This window comes from Brachyhypopomus gauderio, chromosome 15, assembly GCF_052324685.1.
Source record: "Brachyhypopomus gauderio isolate BG-103 chromosome 15, BGAUD_0.2, whole genome shotgun sequence".
NCBI classification, from domain to species: Eukaryota; Metazoa; Chordata; class Actinopteri; order Gymnotiformes; family Hypopomidae; genus Brachyhypopomus; species Brachyhypopomus gauderio.
In genome coordinates this window covers 18,589,199-18,594,198 of record NC_135225.1, presented here as the reverse complement: position 1 = coordinate 18,594,198, position 5,000 = coordinate 18,589,199, and the positions used below count along the sequence as shown (strand labels likewise).

The window sequence follows — 5,000 nt, the reverse complement described above, 5'->3', positions numbered from 1 at the left end:
CTTGCTGTGTTTTGCTGTGTCCTGCAGTGTTATGGTGTGTCTTTGTGTATTTTGCTGTGTCCTGCAGTGTTATGGTGTGTCTTGGTGTATTTTGCTGTGTCCTGCAGTGTTATGGTGTGTGTTGCTGTGTATTGCTGTGTCCTGCAGTGTTATGGTGTGTCTTGCTGCGTTTTGCTGTGTCCTGCAGTGTTATGGTTTGCTTTGCTGTGTTTTGTTGTGTCCTGCAGTGTTATGGTGTGTCTTGCTGTGTTTTGCTGTGTCCTGCAGTGTTACGGTGTGTATTGCTGTGTTTTGCTGTGTCCTGCAGTGTTATGGTGTGTCTTGCTGTGTTTTGTGTGTCCTGCAGTGTTATGGTTTGTTTTGGTGTGTTTTGCTGTGTCCTGCAGTGTTATGGTATGTTGACATTCATGTCCTTGCTGTGTTGTTTTCTGTTTTGCAGTGTTATAGTGTGTTTTCCTGTGTTAGGTCATGTTATGGTGTATTATGGTGTGTTTTGCTTGTTAGGTTATGCCGTTGTGCATAATGATGTGTTTTGCTGTGTTAGGCTGTGCTGTGGTGCATTGTGGTGTGTTTTGTTGTGTTAGGCTGTGCTATGGTGCATTGTGGTGTGTTTTGTTGTGTTAGGCTGTGCTATGGTGCATTATGGTATGTTTTGCTGTGTTAGGCTGTGTTAGGTTGTGTTATGGTGCATATGCTGTGTTAGGCTGTGCTATGGTGCATTGTGGTGTGTTTTGCTGAGTTGGCATGCCTGCTCTCCAACATATGACATCTTAGGACTAATATTGTTATCTGTGCCAGACCTCAACACACACATCCACCCACGCAAAAAACATGTGCACCTCCATGTGAGTGTGTGTGTGTGTGTGTGTGTGTGTGTGTGTGTGTGTGTGTGTGTGTGTGTGTGTGTGTGTGTGTGTGTGTGTGTGTGATATGGATGGGACTTTGTGAAATAAAAATCTGCAAAAATAGTTATTTACTGACGTCAAAACACAGGTGGTTTTTTCAACCATTTCCATACCATTCAGAACACGTCTTCTCATTCATTCAAACTGTAGATTTCCACAGATGGAAACATCCACATTCACACACACACACACACACACACACACACACACACACACACACACACACACACACACACACACATCACACAAAAACACACACACAAAGCATTTGTATAGATCTGTGTGCTTGCGTGTAAGATTTTATGTTCTGATGACTCTTGTGTCAATATGTGAGCTATGTCAACACTTCTCTCATTCTCTCAGAAACACACACACACACACACACACACACACACTTTTTGGCTGGTGGAGATGCGCAGCCATGTGTTGTGTCAGTGGGCTCTGTGTGTGGGCTTTTTTGGCCGTTGCCGCTATGCTCAAAACACCACAGGCTCCACACCTCAGCTCTTCACGATATCCTCCACACCTCAGCTCTTCCCTATATCCTCCACACCTCAGCTCTTCACTATATCCTCCACACCTCAGCTCTTCTCTATATCCTCCACACTTCAGCTCTTCACTATATCCTCCACACCTCAGCTCTTCACTATATCCTCCACACTTCAGCTCTTCACTATATCCTCCACACCTCAGCTCTTCACGATATCCTCCACACCTCAGCTCTTCACTATATCCTCCACACCTCAGCTCTTTACTATATCCTCCACACCTCAGCTCTTCACGATATCCTCCACACCTCAGCTCTTCCCTATATCCTCCACACTTCAGCTCTTCACAATATCCTCCACACCTCAGCTCTTCACTATATCCTCCACACCTCAGCTCTTCACTATATCCTCCACACCTCAGCTCTTCACTATATCCTCCACACCTAAACTCCCTTTTTTAGTGCATGACACTTCCCAAAGCCAGTTCCTTACCATGAAAGACTCTGGTTAGCCACACAGAGGCTGTCCTGCCATCAAAACCACACCCCCTACAACGCCCACTACCACGCCCACTGGCCTATCGACTGGGCCATAAATCAGGTCTGTGGAGAAACTCCTCACACACATGGCCAATCATAACCCATCTTCAAAATTAGCACTACATGACAGCTTACAAATGCTTTTGTGTGTGTGTTTAAACACACAAAAGCATTTTGCACCTGGAACAGGGATGTCTGGAGGGGTTCAGGGGTTGGGCCATCGCCCTTAGCGATAGGTGAGGGCCACGCCTTCATCTCTGACCGTAAATCTCATGTCAATTCATTTGTGAGGAATATGTTTTGAGTATGTGTGTGTGTGTGTGTGTGTGTGTGTGTGTTGGTAATAAGCGGATGGGATGGTGTGGTTTCAGACCCTCTGGCAGTGAGACCGTCAGGCCCACCAGACGTTTGTCATCATGCCTCTCTGTTCAGATCTCACCTGCCTTCTTCCCTTTGTGTGAGATGAAAGAAAGAGAAGGAGAAAGCGTTTGACTAAGCCCTTTATCCCACGTGTGTAGCAGCCTGCCGCGGGGAGGTGTCGGCCGCTCTCTGGACGGGCCCCTTCTCCCCGCCTTTCAGCCTGTGTTCTTCCAGCCCCGTCAGAGGCTCAACCAGGCCACAAAAGCTCAGCAGCTCTTCTCAGCCCTGACCCCTCCCTCTTTCACCACAGTGCCCTGACCCCTCCCTCTTTCACCACAGTGCCCTGACTCCTCCCTCTTCTTTTTGTTCCGTGGATCTTCATTTCCAATCATCCCATTCTGAATGAATGAATATGAACTCATGAATAAATGTACTTGTGTTCTGTTCTGTTGTGTTCACCCCCTATACCCCACTCATTCCTCTGTTCTACCTCCCTCCCTCTCTGTCTCTCCCTCTCTCTCTCTCCCTCTCCTTCCTCCCTCTCTCTCTTCCTCTCCCTCTCCCTCCCCTTCTCCCTCCCTCTCCCTCTCCCCCTCTCCCTCTCTCTCCCTCTCCCTCTCTCTCTCTCCCTCTCCTTCCTCCCTCTCTCTCTTCCTCTCCCTCTCCTTCTCCCTCCCTCTCCCTCTCTCTCTCTCCCTCTCCCTCCCCCTCTCCCTCCCTCTCTCTCTCCCTCTCCCTCTCCCTCCCTCTCTCTCTCCCTCTCCCTCCCCCTCTCCCCCTCCCTCTCTCTCCCTCTCCCTCCCTCTCTCTCTCCCTCTCCCTCTCCCCCTCCCTCTCTCTCCCTCTCCCTCCCTCTCTCTCTCCCTCTCTCTCCCCCTCTCCCTCTCTCCCTCCCTCTCTCTCTCCCCCTCTCCTCCTCCCTGCAGCTGTGCCCTCATGCCCTCTTCACTTCATCTTTCTCGCCTGTGCTGTCAAGCTTCCCAGGAGGAGGTGGAATGAGTTGTCAGTTGAGTGGCTCCGGCTCTAGAGCAGCTGGGACGAGGCGGCCCCGGTGGGCCCGGCAGGCCCGGTCCTCCGGCACGTTGCCACGGCCCGGCTCTAGTGCGCCAACCGACAGCGGAGAGGTGACGGGCCAAGACCGCCGGCCGTGCGTCTGCAGCGCCGTTGACGGAGCCCGCGGACTCAGACGCTGAGACTCAGCCCCAGACCCAGAGAGGGGCACTCAGTCTGACCCAAAGAGAAGACGTGGGCCCTTTGATGAGCTCGAGGGGGCCCACCCACGTCATCTCCCAGCGTCCACAGCTGGTGGCAGACGGCCCGAAAGAAAGGGGACAAAAGACGGACAACCGCTGTTGCCACCCAACAAGGACAAGTGGGCCATCGCCGCTCCGCCTGGAAGGGGAGGACGAGACTCACAGGGTCTGAAGAACAGAACCAGTACAATGCACGTCGGTTCTGCTCGAATCATCTCCACTGAAAGACCTGCGTTTGGACTCTGTGAAAAACAACCTCAGCACGAGAGAATTTCACAAAGTAAGAGAGCACAAAAGCGGAAGATGAATAGTGTTCTGGAAAGAACAGGATGTCAAGTTCTCTGTAGACCATATGTGGTTAATACTCATCAAACAAGACATTTGTAGCTTTTGAATGGATTTGAATGGGTCGTGTTCTGGCTATGAGTTAACCATGGGCTAGCTGATGATGGATGTCATAGGAAACAAGTGTAAACAACCTGTGTCGTTACAACCCACTGTGTGTGTGTGTGTGTGTGTGTGTGTGTGTGTGTGTGTGTGTGTGTGTGTGTGTGTGTGTGTGTGTGTGTGTGTGTGTGTCACCCAGACAGGGGGAGAGGGGTAGCTCCTGTTGATGTACGACCGGCCTCGCATGTCTCTGTGTTGACTTACGGCTGCTGTCTTGTGCCGCAGAGCAGAACCAGACTATGCAGAACAAAGAGAGGATAAGAATCACTTATCATGACTTCCATGCTTGTCAAGCTGTCCCCAGCTGCCACAGCGATTCCCTCTTTCTTTCTTTCTTCCTTCGTTATGTCTTCTCTTTTCTTCTTTTTGTTCCCCCTACTCTGTGCCGGTAAACTGTTCCAGAGGCATGCAGCGGAGAGGAGCACTATGGAAGGAGACAGATGGAGTGGTGTAGGAGGGGCAGTGGGGCAGGAACAATCTCAACGTATTTCTTTCTCAGAGACCCACCAGCAGACAAACCCCAAATCCGATTAGCTTCCTCCAGGCAGTGAGGCGTTGTGGACCTGAAAGCTGTGTTCTGGGGCCCCAGCAGAGAGCACATTGTGTAGCGCTACAGGCCAGAGAGGGAGGAGAGGCCCCAGCTTCCCCCCCACAGGCACAGAGGGGCCCCTCACACCACGGCCACAAGGGGTCAACGGGGGCCCTGCCAGAAAACGCGTGAGCCTGGTACAGACGTGTGAAACCATCCGGGCAGGAGCTTCCTGTGAGCCATCACTCTCTAGGCTTGGAGGGAAAAGGGAAGTGAATGACATGGTTTAACAAGGATGTCAAAGAGAACAGCCCTGAACCACTGGGAATACAGTCATTCAAAGAGAACAGCCCTGAACCGCTGGGAATCAAGTCAGTCAAAGAGAACAGCCCTGAACCACTGGGAATCGACTCAGTCAAAGAGAACAGCCCTGAACCACTGGGAATACAGTCATTCAAAGAGAACAGCCCTGAACCGCT

The 5,000-nt window shown here is 51.2% G+C and overlaps 1 protein-coding gene across 2 annotated transcripts in view; it reads right to left on the bottom strand.

Moving 5' to 3' along the window:
• Positions 1–5,000, bottom strand: part of smoc2 (SPARC related modular calcium binding 2) — a 35,143-nt gene that overhangs the window by 23,259 nt on the left and 6,884 nt on the right. The gene's annotated exons all lie outside the window — the stretch shown is intronic.